The sequence below is a fragment of the Schistocerca cancellata genome, chromosome 4 (assembly GCF_023864275.1).
Source record: "Schistocerca cancellata isolate TAMUIC-IGC-003103 chromosome 4, iqSchCanc2.1, whole genome shotgun sequence".
NCBI lineage: Eukaryota > Metazoa > Arthropoda > Insecta > Orthoptera > Acrididae > Schistocerca > Schistocerca cancellata.
In genome coordinates, this window is record NC_064629.1 from 71,213,710 (window position 1) to 71,232,361 (window position 18,652).

The 18,652-nt window shown below is 43.2% G+C and overlaps 1 protein-coding gene across 1 annotated transcript in view; it reads right to left on the reverse strand.

Annotated features, from left to right (window-relative positions):
- LOC126183227 (ecdysone 20-monooxygenase) overlaps positions 1 to 16,925 on the reverse strand; it is a 175,783-nt gene extending 158,858 nt beyond the window's left edge. The window contains exon 1 of the mRNA XM_049925012.1: positions 16,885 to 16,925. The gene's annotated coding sequence lies outside the window, so the exon portion shown is untranslated. The remainder of the gene's footprint in view (positions 1 to 16,884) is intronic.
- Positions 16,926 to 18,652: the final 1,727 nt, after the last annotated feature.

Consider the following 18,652-nt stretch of genomic DNA (forward strand, 5'->3'; position numbering starts at 1 on the left):
CCTCGTCGATAACTAGGTGACTCCGAACGGTTCACTAGCTTAAATTGGAGGAAGACAGCGAAAACCATGCCCTTACTACAGACATTTCTGTTAATCTGGAATGCTTCAGTGAAACTTCGGTTAATTAAATTTAGAATGGCGACAGTGGTAATACTATCTGGCTCCATCACTTTTTTGAACGTGAAATATTTGTCTAGAGTATTAAATATGATACGAATATCTCTGTCAGTTCTCCTAGATGAAGTGGTGGAGTAACCTTTCCGGTAAACCCCTGCACTTATATGCAACTGTGTTCTGTATGTAATTCGTAAAGAGCCGTCAAGTTTACACTTTGATCAATCAACGCTCTGCAGGCCGTAAGAGCATCAGATACGAAGCGGTTGTACTCTTTGGACGTGAGATATTTCTGAACAGTTCGAAAATGTATTTCACTGCGAGACTAGCAAGAATGTGAAGTGGTTAAAGGAAAACCTGAGAACTGCAAGTGGGTACGAATGTTGGATCTCCCAGAAGACATTTAGGTACGAAACATGTTCGTCGCATTGTTCTAGGAAGAAACTTCTCACCAGTAAGGCAGGATGTGTTGAACAAGAAGCAAGAGAGAAAAGAAACAAGAGTGAAGAAAAAAAAAATGAAAATCGCTAAGTTTTATGAAATATAGGTAGGTGATTTATTGGTAAATTCTTCTATCACCCCAAGAATTCTAGCAGATAACTCATACAGAGTATAATGTGAAATAATAAGATACAACTTCTTAAAACTGTATGACCTAGGTAAAGTTCCACAATATACAGGCATAGAAAGTTCTTTACACAATTCTATTTAAAATATTTCTCATAACGCATTTCCAAAACGAGTGTGTGAGACTCAGGAAACTGTCAGTTCGTGGTCAAGTTAGCATGCGTTGTTGCATGCTTTGCTTATGAGAAGATTACCAAGCTTGGAGATGAACTGTACTAAGTTCCCCACATACTGGGACTCACAACTAAAGCACACGAGGACGTAGCACCCATCTTTGTCAAAACTAAGCTGTGCCACCACTCGAATGTCATCACCGGGAGGAAAAGGACAGCTCAGGAGCTTCACAGTGTCACAACAGAGAAAGACCAGCCAACTAAACATTTAACAGCTTCCTGACAAATCACATCCGTATTGCAGACAAGGATTCGAAACTAAACCAATGACTTTCGTGGCTAATAGCTTAATCTGCTGAGTAAGCCAGACATACTTCAAGACCTGATCCCAAGTTTCAGTCTGCCGATATACTCTGGAAAAAGTAAACAGTCCTACGACTTACCAGCGTCAACGTTTTCGGTACAACGGAATGGGAGCAAGGGAAGGTTTAAGATTAATGTCCCGTCACTGCATAGTTCACTAGAGTCGGCGACTTATTTAAGACAAATCTCAGCATTTGTCGTATATTCTTTAGAGAAATCTCGGAAAGCCTGAATCGTAGCGATTAAGCAGGAATCTGAACCCAGATTCTCCAGAAAAAGAATCTGTTGTGAGAGAGATTCGACCGAATATCGGGAACGTCTCAAACAAAACCCTGTCTGGGACCATCAACAGAGGATCGTCGGTTGTGAGCAGAAAGACGAACACCGAGAAAACGGATAAGTTGAGACGGCACTAAGGGTAAACAAAGTTCAACGAATAATCCGGAGAGAGAGAAACTGAGACAGCGGAGACCAAGAACCAATGATACGCTGCGACGAGACAATAGTGAAGCGAATACATCACTTACAAGGGGACAGCGCCTATTTGTCATCACCGATTGCGTCCAACTTAGCGGTGTATGTAGGACATGGTCAGGAATGAAAGTGACAGAAGCGGGACCTCCAGATACCCAAGCGCTTAGGAGAGGGTTGGGTTGGGTTGTTTGGGGAAGGAGACCAGACAGCGAGGTCATCGGTCTCATCGGATTAGGGAAGGATGCGGAAGAAAGTCGGCCGTGCCCTTTCAAAGGAACCATCCCGGCATTTGCCTGGAGCGATTTAGGGAAATCACGGAAAACCTAAATCAGGATGGCCGGACCCGCGATTGAACCGTCGTCCTCCCGAATGCGAGCGCTTAGGAGAACAGCATTTTTGGTGCAGGTTGGGCTAGGCATAAGCCATTTATGAGTTATTTATTTATTTATTACAAATTTAAAGACCTACTATCTGATATTTCAAAACAGGTCGTACATATTACGATTTTCGTTTGTCATCTTTTTTGTAGTTTTTTGTTTTGTATTTTATGTGCAACATTTATAAAGAATAACACTTTTTTAAATAACAATCTCTTAAGGTTCAAATATGAATAAAATTTTGTTGATTTAAGATGAATGTAGAAAGATGATATGATAGAGGACAGGATAGAGGAGAGACTGGCGGCGAATACCTCGGAATGGTTTCTTCGAGCTGTTGAGCGCCGGTCACAACAAAATAGTTTGTAGTCAGTAGTATAGAATGGCATAAATAAATAAATAAATAAGCCATTTATGGTAGCGTAGTTTCCAGGCAGTGGTTGGCGCTTCAGTAAGAATGCAGCACGATAATCAAAGGGTCGTGAGTTCGATTCACTATGATGGAGTTCTACTGTTTGCTGTTTTTACGTTACTTTCACTGCAAATAAACCGAAATAATGCTCACTTTACCGATATTTTCGTAAAAGGCATGAAGAGGAAAAGAAAAAGAAGGTTTGGAATTGCAAATATGCTTCCAAGAAAGAACTTACGACGTCCTGGAGGACTCTGTAAATATCTTTCCAAGAACGGGTTGTAACTAATTTTTACAAGACTACTTTATATTCCGTTAGTTTCATTTTGATCTTAGTACAGCCCTCGGCAGTTGGACGCGAACAACATGTTCCAAGAGCAGATAAAATGATAGCTACGGCTGTGGAGGGTGTTTACTTGCTAGCTTTAGACCGAGTAACGCCAGGTTTTCGATAATATTGTGACAACACAGTGAGAGTATTGTTTTTCTACAGAAACCTTAAAACAACCATATAATTGTGAAAAAAAGCGACAAGATACCGAGAAAATGAGGCTTCCACTGTTTTTACGGCGAATATCACCCCAGCACATATAAATCATCGATGGTAAAATAACAAAAGTATCTAATTGTATGTACGAAATTCTCGTATAAGCCTTACCATCCGTTCGTCAAAATTTATTTGCAGCCCCAAATTTCTTTTGCTGTCCTTTTTATGTCTTTTATGAAAATCTTAATAAATGCAATAAAATGAGCATTATTTCGGTTTACTTTCAGTGTAAGCAAAGAAAAATTGAAAATAAAAGAAGTCCTACATTATAAGTCGAACCCACAACCTGCAGATTACCGTTCTGTACTCCAAGTAGCGCGTTCAATATACGCTAACATAAATGGCTCAAGTCGCACCCAACCCGCGCCATAAACGCTGTTTTTTTCTAAAAGATCTGGATCTCCTACACGTACCAGACATTTGGCTGAAATCGGCGATGAATAGGCGTGGTCATCACGTTAGTCCCGTGTCGCTGTGCATTGGAACTTAGCGCGGCGGCGAGCTCCAGTTGGCTGGCGCTGCGGTAAGACGACGCTGGTTGTAACAGCCCCGCCTACAACCCGAAATGTAGTTCATGCGTTTCGGTGTTTTTTCAGACAGTGTGTGCAGAACTGATTGAAAGCCATCATCCTGAATTGAGGCCCATTATCTGACACTATAGTTTGGGGAACTCCTTACAGGGAACTCCTTACCAGGAACATGATACAGCGCGTTTATTGTGGCTTCTGCTTATCGCATATGGGTATGTAGAGTATACGTCCCAACTATAGCCACGTAGTGCCCAGAAATGGGCCTGGAGAAGTCCAAAGGAATGTAGCTCCATGGTTTATGGGGCGTGAGGCAGATTAATGTGCTGCTGCCATTCTCTTTTTTGAAATGTATGTCGGCCGAACATGGAGCATACAGTGTATGACTTCTCATAAGATATTGTCGTTGTGGGTGTCTGCAGCGATACGAGACCCCTTTCTGTGTCTACGTGGGAACATAAAATTCCTTGCTGATCAAATACCGGATCTGGATCCGCAGAAGGCAACATAGAGCGTCCGCATTAGCGCGTTGCGCTTTTTGCTTGAACTTCATTGTATAATCGTAGAAGACTTGGAAAAGTGCCCAAAGTTGGAGGCGTTATGCTGTTCGTTCTGAAAGACTAAAGCGTGTCTCGATTACCACTGCCAGCGGCTTTTTCCCTCGACTAAAGTGAACAGTCTCGAATTGGTAAACATGGAACTTCTTAATTGCAAATACAGTCGCTGACGCCTCCTTTTCTATTTGTGAGTGATTCTCTTGTGAGGGTGTGAGCGTTTTCCGACGCACAGCCGCCATCGTCTGTGTGTGCCGGTGTTGCACCAATGTCACGTCGAGTTGCATCCGTGGCAAGAACCAATGGAGGCGATGGGGAAAACGGTAGAGTGCCGGATGCAGTATACACTTAACAATATGAAGGAGTGCTCACAGGCAGTTGTTCACCTGTACTGAACAACTTCTTGCCGGCCGCGGTAGCCGAGCGGTTCTGGGCGTTTCAGTCCGGAACGACGCGGCTGCTGCGGTGGCAGGTTTGAATCCTGCCTTGGACATGGATGTGTGTGATGTTTTAGTTAGGTTTAAGTAGTTCTAAGCTTAGGGGACTAATGACTTCAGATGTTAAGTCCCATAGTACTTAGAGCCATTTGAACCATTTTTGAATTGAACAACTTCCTTCCGCAACTGGTTTAGTGGTTGCATGGTATGGGCCGCTTGTGCGACGAACAACAGCTTGCATTTCTTGTAAATTTCGGGAACGGGTAGGCTTCGAAGCTGTTGCATTTAGATCAATGGGCTGGGTCCCTTCTTTATTTAGCAAGTACCAGAAGAATCCTACTTGCTCCCGGAAAAAGTGGCATTTGTCTAAGTCGAACTTTAGCCCTGCATCACGTAATGTAGAAAATAGTATGCAGAGGTTTCGTAGGCGTCACTTTACTCGTCTAAGTAGTTAGTGCAAGCGATTATGAACATGGTTAACTGCTCCAGGTACCTCTGGAAGATTATAGGAAAGGAAGAGATCCTAAAAGGCAAGCGCTTGTATTTTTACAAGTCGAAGGGAGTGTTCATAAGTAAAATGTTACGCGACTCTTTATCCAGCGATATTTGCAAATATGCTTCGGCAAGGTCGGTCTTAGAAAAATATTCCCCTCCAACAAGTTTTATGAGATCTTCTGGACGTGGTATAGGACAGGTTTCTATTTGTGCCTATGTATCGATTGTTAATTTAAAATCTCCACATAGCCGGAAGGAGCCATTAGGTTTCTTGATTATTACCAGGGTCGTACCCAAAGCGCTGCTTCAATCATCCCAGCCGCTTGGAGTCGATCAAGTACCTCCCTAACGGCTGTCTGCGAGGAGACTGGAATGGGCCGCGTTCGGCAACAACGGGGCACCGCGTCTGTTCGCAAACATACATAAGCCTGGAAATCTGTGGCGTACTACAGGTCTGGTTCGAATATAGCTACGAATACGGCACAGAGGTCAAGTTCCCGGAAGGGGCCTGTGTCAGAGACGACCTGAACTTTGTCATTGATCTAGAATCAAAGCACAGAAACCGAAAATGTTTCCGGCTGAGTGACTATCGACAACAAATAGCGTTATCAGCCCTGTGACCTTTAAGGCTGCGACATTTGTGAAATGACCCAGGAGGGGAACTGATCTGTCATCATGGCGCCCGGGTTCCCGGGTTCGATTCCCGGTGGGGTCAAGGATTTTCTCTGCCTCGTGATGACTGGGTGTTGTGTGATGTCCTTAAGTTAGTTAGGTTTAAGTAGTTCTAAGTTCTACGGGACTTATGACCATAGATGTTGAGTCCCATAGTGCTAAGAGCCGTTTTTTGAACCTGTCATCATGCGCGACCACGGTACGGGAGGGTGGTGTGACTGATACTCGGAATATAAAAAAGCGTACGTTTGACGATTTATCAAAGAAACTACAGCTATTTTGTCCACCCGGAAACGGATGTCTCTTTTAGCTATTGTGAGGTTTATAAATAAATTGCGAGCGAAAGGATTGCATGGAGGGACCACTGCCGGAAGTTCATGCGCTGTCCCTCGGCGTAAGTTACTTCCCCTACATGTACTCCAACTGCAAATAAGAAAACACTGAATGATGCGAATAAAATGTAGAGTCTACTTTGTAGTCTCTAGGACTCAGATTTAGTTCCGACTACTTGTGAAGTGAGTAAGCAGAAGCTAAGTCTAGGTATCTCTATCCTATTCAGTGGAAAAAGTGCAGGGAGAGTCAATAGGGGTAGATACCACCCAAGGGCAAGATACAAGTTGTTTTTCACTGTGGACCAAATTGAATCGTCCCTGATCATCACTTCTTGCTGGCTGAAATGAAGTGACTAACCATGGAGATACTCCATACCCTGAATCGCCAAGTAAGGAAGCATCCCAGTTGTAGCCTGAAATTATATATCTAATTGGGCTACGTCTCCATATTGTAGCATCATGCACGCTACCAGGTCGTTCTGCACTTACTCCAGTAAATTTCTAACCAACCTCTACGGCAACCAGCACGTTAATACAGGCATAACCTTTTTGACTGGTGTATTTATCACCATATAATTTTGGCTTTCTAATTTCTTTTTGCGTGCAATCCAAAGCCCCGCCCCTAGAATAGTTGGTAGTCGAAATATGTTTTGCCATTATAGCTTAGCCGTATTAAATTCCTGCATTTTACACGGGAATCGAATCCAGTGGTGAGCTTTTAAAACTATGTGATCGATAACATCATTCACTGTTTTACACGCTGTTGTCCGATCAACTCCCAAATCCTCGCCCACACCTGTCTGAAATCCAGGACCGCCAACACAACGAAGAAGTATCTCCATCCGTTTTCCGGAAATGGCTTCTCCAAGTGTTTAATCACTTATTTCCATAAATTTCGCAGTTAAAAAATCTACTTTTTCAGTTTTAAATAGCAACAGCTCTTTACATCTACTAACATCTCTCCGAATCTGATAATGTATTCGTGTGTGGAACATCGCCAGAGCATAGACTGTGCTTATGAGCTATCACGTTCCACCACCGTCTTAAGAATAACCAAGACGTATCCCAGCGTGCAAAATAGATTCTACTCTTTATTCACAGCTTAAATCTAGCCCGTTCGGGAAAGCGAAGATACATCTGGCATATTAGAATCTGCAAAGTTTATTCATATACAAATTACACTGATGAGCCTAAACATTATGACCACCTGCTTAGTAGCTTGTTTCTCCGTCTTTGGAACGAAATACATCACTGATTTTGCGTGTCACGGATCCGACAGCTTGCTGGTAGGTTTGTGAAGGTATGTGGCATTAGATGTCTACGCACGGGTCATGTAATTCGCGTAAATAACGGGCCTCTGATTTACGTACGCGGTGATGGCGCCCAATAGCGACCCATATGGGTTCTATAGAATTTATATCAGGGGAATTTTGACATCAACGTGAGTTCGCTATAATGCTCCTCAAACCACTGTGGCACGGTCCTAGCCCCGAGACACGGGCAATTATTCTGCTGAAAGATAACATCGCCGAAGGGGAAGATATCAAGTATGAAGGGAGGGAGGTGGTTCGCAGCTGTCAGCGTGTCTTCGATTTCTACCACAGGTCCCATGCAAACTCAGGAGAATGTCTCCCATAGCATAATACTGCTCCCACCAGCCTGAGTCGGAAGCGCACTGCACGTTTCGAGCCGCCATTCGCCTGGATAACGGCGTTTGTGGAGACGAACATCGACTTAGTGTAACAAAAATGTGACACATCCGAAGAGCGGACACGCTTCCATTGATCGACGGTCGAATCCCGATAGTCCCGTGTCCAGTGAAATCGTAATTGGCGATCTCGTTGGGTCAACATGTGAACACATAGGGGTGGTCTGCTACGGAGCTCCATCTTTAACAATGTACGACGAACGGTGTGCTCCGAAACGCTGGTGCGTACGCCAGTATTGTGCACTTTCGGCAGAGATACCACATATCATCATGAATCCTACTTACAGAGCAGACAAGCCTTTGGACCTCTAGTTCTGTGAAGAGCCGTGGACGTTCAACCATTTAGCGCCTAGTGGTAGTTTCACTGTGCTAGCTCATTCCGTAGATGCTCACGACAGTAGCACGTGAACATCCGACTAGCTTCGCCGTTTTTGAGATACTCATTCACAGGCTTTGCATAATAATAATCTATCCTTTGACAAAGTTTCTTACCTCAGTGGATTTCCCTATTTGCTGCCCATTTCTCCGCTAGGGTAATCGCTCATCCGTCTCTCCTACACTAATATACTTTTCATAGCGTGTCACGTGCCCGCAACGTCAGCAGGTGGCATCCAACCTTGCGGTGACAATGGTCATAATGTTCTGGCTGATCAGTGTGGTTACTTATTAAAATCTTGAAAGACTTAGCTACATCCCTCATTATTACAATTATTGTTCTACTAACTCGCATTTCCTAGATGATTAGCATTTCTACCTTCTCTTCGTTGGTGTACATCGTCTCGCGCCAACCTTCTTTTGAAGACAGTTCATTGAATGACCGGTTTGCATTTTCCTTGTGTTTCAATTTTTTTTACTGTCAGCTCTAGCAAGTAGAAGTGTTACGTTACCCCGGGTTCTAGCTCCGTGTGCTGGTCCGGGAGGATCGCAGTTAATTTTGTATTACGTTCTTAATAACGTCATGTTTACGTGTTACGTGAATGGGGTGGGGGGCTAGGAGCGGCACATACCGGAGTAATTAGAGAAATTTTGAGCTGGTCCAGCCTGGTGCATTGGGAGGGCGGTAGGAATATCAGTGGGCCGAGGCGCAAGGACATGCAGTGTCAGCTGTGAGGCGGTCGGGCTGTCGACAGATAAGGTGGCAGCTATCTCCGAGGCACAGCCGCGCGCCCTTTGAGACCAGACGTCCTTCTGCCTCATCGGGTAGCATCAATGTGGACACTCCTCACCTATGTCTTTGATGCCTCATCAGTGCTATAAAGCGTCTTGCCTTCTGTCTGATTATGCAATTCAGGTTCGGGAAGGCAGGTTCTACTGAATCGTTGTCGAAGCTGTGGAACAAATCCCCAAAATTTTCAGCCATTATTTAACCAAATAAAATATTCTGATTTGTCTGGCTCTGTCATTTTACCCTCGTTTTTAGGATTCAACGTTTATTCCCATTACTGAAGCCTTTCTCGGCTGCCACCGTTCTTCCAAGATTGAGCACTACAGAGATCGACAAACAGTCGTACTCGAGACAGATTTCAGTAGTGAAACTGAAACTTTGAGTCTTGAAGACTGAAAATTTGGGCGATTAAACAATTCAGTTTCAGACCCCTTTAGAGGCTAAAAGTTGGTTTACCTTTTAAAATTAACCAGCTACATTTTTATAACCTCTGAATATATCTCCTGTGAAAAGGGACGAAACGTAAGACACAGGAACATGTCACTGACCACGGTTTAATGGTGGTAAAACGATTCGCACTTACGATATAAATACCGGCCTGAATTGAACGATCATCAGGTTGTATTCGGGAAATAAATTCAATGTCCTGAGTCTGTAACCTCGGTTGTCAGTAGAATTCATTTTGAAAATTTGCTTGACCTTCAGTTTTGATAACTGCCGTGTATGTGAAAAATTCGTAATCGTTTCAATAGTGTATATGACGTTAAACTGTAAGTCAACGCCTAGTCTGAGGAAAGAGACGACGTACCTACTCCTACAGGGCGTTGTGGTGCTCAACCCGTCGTCGTGGGATGGATGCTCAAACAGACGACCCTGTTTCATTAGAGATGCTGTGTCTTAACGTTCCACGCAAACAAGGTCTCCTTGAAAAAAAGGACATTTTAACATTCGACAAATAAAAAACTGGCTTGAGAGAAATTTGTGAGTCTAAGGAAAATCTATTCGAAATCCGAAAGGTCGATCACTCGAGTACCAAAGCTCGATCTGAACTACCTTCTGGTTTTGGACGGTTTGCTACCTGAGTACATGTTACTTAAGTCGAAAAATTTGGTCATGAAACTGAAGCAAATACCATCATTAGTTGCTCACGCACTCATAGCTACGAAATTCCTCTACCTCAATATTAAAAGGAGGGATAAAATTTAACGTGTTCTCAATACTGCTCGAAATGAAACACCAGCTCGCACGCACAAAGATGGCGATCGTTTAGAAAGAATCATTCCGGCATTGCTCTGAAGTGACGAAGAAACAACAGAAAACCTAATTTACGATCGTCAGACGGGGATGTGGAAGTCTCAAATGCGGAATGCGAGTCTATTGCCTTAACCACTACTACATCACCTCATTTTGTTTGAACTCTAAAGACGGCTCAAACTCATGTTACTATTTCACCGATGTCTTAGGTTTCGCTTTTTATAACATCTCCATCTCAATGAATGCAATGGTAGTGTGTTCGCGAAAAATGTCTGTACAACTAATCGCTTCTGCACAGGGAAGAGTTATGACAACGCAGTCTGACAACGCGAAGATTCCTTCCTAAAGCAGAACGTTAATGCTGTGGTCTTTCGTTTCATCCCTCCAATTATATACCAGTTTAACAGTGTAATTAATCCAAATAATTGCAGGGCTTGAAACTTAGATACCACTAAGGTCTGCGAAGGATGAAGGTCGTGGTAATCCTATAATGAAGCTTTGTTCTATTTCTGTATCCTTCAAGTCCCGACTGAGTTCCTTAATGAAGGAAGTTAGCGCTAAGTACCTTCGTGAGCATATCGCGTCCGCTGTAACATCAAGGACAGACTCATATCACTAGTGTCATCTGTAGCAAAAGCTAGAATAGAGCAAAGGGAAATATCGAAATAATCGTGCAAAAGTAAATAAACACACGAATTCGATGGATAGCTGAAGTGAGTGCGTAAGAGAGAGAGAGAGAGAGAGAGAGAGAGAGAGTGAGAAAATGGAGCGGCGGGGCGGGGGGATGGGGATGGGAGTAAGAGGAGGAGGCAAGAGCAGGGGTAAGGGCCGAGGAGCGAGAGCAGACAAATTCTTGCTTGCTGATCCGTAACCGCAAACTGTGCAGATTTCAGACCAGTGCTGACAAGTATTAAGCTCGATTATAAATATTTTTCAGTACTCTCCCGTTGTTGCGCCACAACTGCGCCATTCTGCATGTATATTGCGTAAGATACTATAAAGTGTATGGCAGAGGGTACTTCATACCAATACTAACCCACTCTCTCTTCTAATCCATTCGGAAATGGAGCGAGAAAAACACAACTGTTCGTATCTTATTCTCACGGTACGCACTCGAGGTATGAGATGGAGACATAGCCTGCCTTGAATGTAGATAATTTAATTTAATCCAACAGAGTAATGTGAGAACAGCATCGTCCTTATTTAAGCGATTTCCAGTCAAACTTTGAACGGTGGTGTACTACCCTAGATTAGATATTAGATGGTCATTGAGTCTTGCATCCTGTTTCCTTCAGAGACTACACTTCCCAGGTCTTCCCAACGTTTCACCTTCCTAATTACTGGTTTCGCGTGTTGAATTCAACTGATACGTAGTATTTTTACTAGATATTTAAACACGGTGACAATTTCAAGAACCTTTAAATCAATTAATACAAAAAATGGTTCAAATGGCTCTAAGCACTATGGGACTTAACATCTGAGGTCATCAGTCCCCTAGACTTAGAACTACTTAAACCTAACTAACCTAAGGACATCACACACATCCATGCCCGAAGCAAGATTCGAACTTGCGACCGTAGCAGCCGCGTGATTCCGGACTGAAGAGCCCAGAACCGCTCGGCCACCGCGGCCGGCTAAATCGATTAATACAGGATTATTTCTTTCATTTATGGTCGTTACATACATTTAAGGCCAGTCCTTATTCAACATACTAAATTAAAATATTTTCTAAGCCTTTTGCGTTTTCTTACACTTATAGAGCGATCCTATTTTCCTGTAAGCAACAGTCACGGCAATAAACAATTTTGAGAGCTGTTGATCCAATTTGCAAGAAACTTTTATTTAAACTGAGAGTGTTAATGGTCTTACCACAGTTTCCTGGGGCACACCCGTTGGTAAATTTTTGTCTATAATTCAAACTTTTTTCGATCCAACGACACATAGAGAAAATCCTCACTATGATCTTAACCTCATTATCAGTCGACAGTGCGGTAGAATGCTGAACGCCCTTCAGAAATCTACTAAGATTGCATCTAGTGTATGTCCTTCGTCTACTGTTTCCATTAGATAAGGATGATCTCATTGTCAACAGAATGTTAGCGAATAACTGATACTACTTCAATGGAAGACGAGAGCATATTTCGTAAGCCAGAAGAGTAAACAATAAACCATTTGCCAGAACGAAGCTCTCACCTTGAAGTAGGATATGCGCCGAGTTGAGGAGTTGAGACAGATAAAAATTGCGGTGTAGCGGAACAGCACGAATGTATTACTGGAACAAGAATTTCTAGGTTGTGCGGGCAGACCCTGGTATAGAGTTCTCCAAACAAACACACACACACACACACACCATCTTCAACGCTGTTTACTGCACAATGAGAAAGGAACGGAGAGTGAAGCGTTATCTCAATTGCTGGCTGGTAATATCTTTATAGGTTATAGGATGCTACAGTCTTCAGGTGCTGACGTAAATATCACGCTTAGTGGTAACAGTTACGACATTCTTTGTTAAGAGTTGTCTGACGTAAAAGGAAGGCCTATGGAGCTCGCAATATAATTAAGAGACCTTGGGCACCACGAGGAAGACCAGCCCGTGTATCAGGAAGCGTGTTTTCCAGTATTAATTTTAAGAAATGACAGGAGACTTGGAGGGTTACATTCAGAAATCTCAATCCTCTTCCCCGAAAGAATTTCGACCTGCTTTATTAAATCACCATATTTCAATAAGCTCAGAAGTCTCAAGATACGTCTAAAAGTAATTTAAATGGAGCTATTCACTCTTCAGCAACGTAAGCTGGAGACCAGATTTCTCGTTAGCTTGCGTATTAACCCAAGTAGCGTAGGAGTGTACAAAAGTGTACATAACAGGAAATATAAAATGGCTGTTCTGTAGTTTGCTACATTGACCACGGAGGTTAATTACCGTTATTTTTGAGATGTTACGATGAATGAATAGGCTTCGAGGCGCATTCGCTTAAAATGTATTATGATTTTCCAAAGTGACAAAAGTAAAGAGAAATCTGTAGCCAAGTGTTTTTATTGTGCACACTGACGTGCGAACCAAGTGAAACAGAGTGTGAATTTCGTTCGTGTGATCTGTGTGTTCTAGAGCATAATTCAAAAAAATTGTGAGATATTTTAAGGTAGATCTGTTTATTTTTAAATTTATTAAGTATGCATAGCAAGGTGAGTGCATTGTTCACTTTCTCGAACTCTCCCGTAGTAATGTTAGTAGTGTTCGTAGTATGTGAACAGTGATCCCAAATGCTTACAGTTGCAATTCAAGTGCTTAAAAGCAGTGACATGTCACAATACAATGGCGACAAATACCATATTTTAGTTTCCAGCATGAAACTGCTGAGTGTTTCCTGGACCGATCAGCATAGAACTCCTCGAACGGCAGATCTCTGCTTCACATCGGTGAAATCGACAGCTCTGTCGTAACATACACCTGTTGATTATCCATAATTAGGAAATTCACAGAAAAAAACCAGGAGTAGCTATCCTTGATTGCTTTTCTGATTTGTACAAAACGCGCTTCCTCATATTCTGGATCAATTCAACACAAATAAGGCACAACCCAAATTAATAAAACTCAGTAATCAGTGATATTCGTTTAGAAAAGTACCCTGTGGAGATTTTGATGGTCCGTCATTCTTCACAGCCCTCTCGCGAGTTTCAATAGAAAAATTCTTCAAGAACAGTAGCGAAGTATTTGCATAATGTAAATGTGAAAGATACGGGTCTAGAACAGGCTCTATTGAGATAAAATTTGAACAGTCAGCCAGAGACAATAGTGCGATATCGCAGAACATCCTCAAATGATTTGGTGACGTGCCTTTCGTACTATACGTTTTCTGTCATCATCTCTCGCAGTGCAGGACCACGGGAGATTCACTACACATAATAAAACGTTACGTAACTTCTGATCACTTCATCCTTGAAACACAATAACGCACCAAGGGCCAATCGATTACTACAGACATTTTTATGTAGATCTCTTCATTTTAAAACCTTTTAAGAGTGCGTAGCGAGTTCAATGAACAAAGAAAACTTGGCTATAACCGTTGTTGGGTAGATAAACTTAGTTTCACTAGAAAACTTACAGTGAAAATATGGCAGGCATTGTGCAAGGCATACATTAAGAGCGCACCTTGTGTGCTCTTCAGCGAAATGCAAGTTTCATACGATTGTGCAAAATCCATTCATTGATGGACGTGGTTTGATATTGGTATTTAAAAAGAAATACTCGAATGCCACAAAAATTCCAGAAGACTAGTTGAAAATTTTCTTCCATATAGTTATGGGCACAAAAACAGATGTAACTTTTACATTCAATATAAAAATACACTTTTGTGAAATACGAGTACCGTCTGAAGGCGTAAGAAATGTCGTCATTTTCAAAGTTACACTAGACGTCAATGACTATTAGCCAAGTCAGTGACACGTACTGAGTCGATTACTTCCTCTTGCCACAGTAAAAATGCATTTTGTTAGTACTGGTGAATTACTTAGCAACCGTGTTCATCGACAGCCCATACGAAAAGTAGACACCGAAGTAGCCGAGAAGTTGTATAGTCCCCGAGAAGAAGACAGAGAAGTGAAACAGGGGCAGATTACTGAGTAATGCAATCGCTGTGCACCCTCAGTCCACTTGGTGTGAGGCGGAGTCCTATCGCGCTCCGGCTCGCTGTCTTTCTGGGAAACCACGCATTACCGCTGACAGAACGCCTACAGCTCTAATCTCACCAACTTAGCACCGCAAACGGAATCGCTAAGCCTGCAACGTGAATATTCAGCGCCTGCCGTTGTTTTATTACGCGATATTTCACAAGGCCGTAGCTCGTTTTTATTTTATTTTATACGAGTCGTAATTGTTTGCTTAGTATGGAACGTCTTGTTGAGAGTGAGGTCATTCATTAGAGGCGGAGCCAGAATATGTATACCACACAAAAGAACATTCGAGGGAAGAATATTTGACAGTTTCTATAGTCTCCCCCTTTAAATACGAAGCACTAGGTGAAAAATTGAGCCATCATGACCCTTTTGCACGTCACAACGAGCGTAGACAGTCTCAAGAATAACGCACATATTGTTAGGAATAATTTGGTTGGGACTGCATAGCACGCATTTATTGACTAATATTCTCACAAGTACAAGTCAGCTGTTGTGAGAAGATGCTTGAAGATGAAATACAGAATTCCTGACGGTGGACGATATAAATCGTAAAAAACTGCATAGATGAAGATAAGCACTTCATGTAATTGCCCTAATGAGAAACGGCCGAGTTCGTGTTGGGCGCGCCGACTGCGTACAGATTCCCTCCCCACGAACTATGATTCCATGTGTATCGCTGAATGGTTTAAGGTGGAAGCTAGAGATGTTCCCTCGAGAGCGACAGGCTAATTATAGCCAGTTAACTGGCTCGACATTGACGAAACGGTTGAGTCTCAAAAGGGGTGGAGAACATAGAGAACAAATATGACAATGCAAACCGCAAGGTGAGTGCATTGTTCAGTTTCTCGAACTCTTCCGAAGTAACGTTAGCAGTGTTCGTAACGCGTTAACAGTGCTCCCATATGCTTACAGTCGGAACTCGAGTGTTCAGAAGCAGTGGCACGTTACAATACACTGGCGAAAAATTGTACGTTTTAGCTCCCTGCGTGAAACAGCCGGGTATGTTTCCTAGGCCGGTCAGCACAGAAATCCTCGAACAGCAGATCTCTGCTTCACATCGGTAATACAGACAGCCCTGTCGTATAATAAGCCTGTTGATTATCTATGATTAGGAAATTCGCAGAAGTAACCAGACACAGCGATCCTCAAAAGACTATTAATCTTTTACGGTTTTAATAAAACGCGCTCCCTCACATTCGGGGTCAATTCAAAACGAGTGAGGCAAAACTCAAATGAAGAAAACCGAAGAATTAGTGATACACGTTTACACAAATTCCCTATGGAGATTTTGATATTCCGTTATATTTCACAGCCCTCTCACATGTTACACTCCAAAAATTCATGAAATGTAGGAAAGTATTTGCGTGATTTAAATGTGTAAAATTTGTATCTAGAACAGGTCTGGAAGAGAAAAAACTTCAAAAGTTTGCCGAAGGTAGTACTGCAGCATTACAAAAAGTAGCAAACTGATACGGTGACGTATCCTCCGGATTGTACATTGACTGACGCTTCCCGTCAACAAGTCGTGCAGTGCAGGACCACTGCAGATTCACTAAACGTAACATAACATTATATAACTTCCGATCACTTCTTCCTCGGAACACAACAAAACACCTACGGCCAATCGATTACTAGCACCAGTGACAGCTGCTGTGGTATGACAAAGGAGAAGACCGTCTCAAGGGCAATACACGAACGTTTTCCGCGCACGCAACAAAGGCAGAGAGCAGCCACTCGGCGAGCGGACCGACCGCGATCGTCTTCCACCGCAGCGAAATAAGAGAAAACGCGTGGAAACTAACCTGCGATCAGTTCTTCCTCCGAGCGCAATAAAGCACCAAAGACCAATTACCGAGTGCTGTTGCTCTCATATAAAACCGAGCACCGTGGAAGAAACGAAAGGAGTGAAAAATTAAGTACGGAGCGTAGCACAAAATTTCGCGTAAGCCGGCGCTACGTACGCTGCTGACGTAGCCAGTTTTTGCCCCCTGAGCCCGGCGTCGGGGAAGTGCTGTCGCGAAGCGGCAAATGCTTACCTGCGGCCGTGGCAGATGCGAGATGCTGCTAGCACGTGCGCTGTTGGCCGCACACTGAGGCCCGCTGCGCGCCGCGCCGCCTCCAGCCGCCGCCTGGCGCGCCTCGCCGCCCCATTGGCCGACGCTGCGTCCACACTCCCATAACTCTTCCTCCTCTGCCCACACGCTCTCCATGTCCCCAACGTGCATGGCACGTTCTCTGGCCGTTCACACCTGTACACAGCTAATAAAAAATTATGGTGCTTCTCGAAGAAGTAACCGTGACGGTTTCTTACGAGGAACCCCTTAAGTGCGAGGTAGCAAGTTCGGTCGTAAGTAAAGCTCATTCCAAAGGGTTGTGTTAAAAATGAGGACAGGAAAAATATTAGCTTCTAATGACTCACAACGTGCATCAGGAGGGTGAAAGAAACTACGTGTCCGGCAGGTGCAGAGATCGATCACCTATGGGATGTACAGAGTGACAGTTACTGCAATATACGAAATAAAATCGTCATAACATCTGTATATTGAGCAAGCAGTAAAGGAAACAAAAGAAAAGTTCGGAGTAGGTATTAAAATCCATGGAGAAGAAATAAAAACTTTGAGGTTCGCCGATGACATTGTAATTCTGTCAGAGACAGCAAAGGACTTGGAAGAGCAGTTGAACGGAATGGACAGTGTCTTAAAGGAGGATATAAAATGTACACCAACAAAAGCAAAACGAGGATAATGGAATGTAGTCGAATTAAGTCGGGTGATGCTGAGGGAACTAGATTAGGAAATGAGACACTTAAAGTAGTAAAGGAGTTTTGCTATTTGGGGAGCAAAATAACGGATGATGGTCGAAGTAGAGAGGATATAAAATGTAGATTGGCAATGGCAAGGAAAGCGTTTCTGAAGAAGAGAAATTTGTTAACATCGAGTATAGATTTAAGTGTCAGGAAGTCGTTTCTGAAAGTATTTGTATGGAGTGTAGTCATGTATGGAAGTGAAACATGGACGATAAATAGTTTGGACAAGAAGAGAATAGAAGATTTCGAAACATGGTGCTACAGAAGAATGCTCAAGATTAGATGGGTATATCACATAACTAATTAGGAGGTATTGAATAGAAATGGGGAGAAGAGGGGTTTGTGGTACAACTTGCCAAGAAGAAGGGACCGGTTGGTAGGACATGTTCTGAGGCATCGGGGGATCACAAATTTAGCATTGGAGGGCAGCGTGGAGGGTAAAAATCGTAGAGGGAGACCAAGAGACGAATACACTAAGCAGATTCAGAAGGATGTAGGTTGCAGTAAGTACTGGGAGATGAAGAAGCTTGCACAGGATAGGAGAGCTGCATTAAACCAGTCTCAGGACTAAAGACCACAGCAACAACAACTACTTCTGAACGGTTTGCCTTAGGACGTTCAAACTGCCCGGTTGGCCGCGGGGCATGGTGGGAAATAGTATGATTTGGTTTAGTGACGAAGCCCACTTTTATTTAGATGGGTTCATCAATAAGCAAAACTGGCGCATTTAGGGGACTGAGAATCCGCATTTCGCGATCGAGAAGTCTCTTCACCCTCGGCGAATGACTCTCTGGTGTGCAATGGCCAGTCACGGAATAATCTGTGCGATATTCCTTGATGGCACGGTGACTGCCGAACGGTACGTGAAGGTTTTCGAAGATGATTTCATCCCAGTTACCCAAAGTGACACAGATTTCGACAAGATGTGGTTCATGCAAGACGGAGCTCGACCCCCATCGAAGCAAGAGAGTGTTTGATGTCCTGGAGGAGCGCTTAGG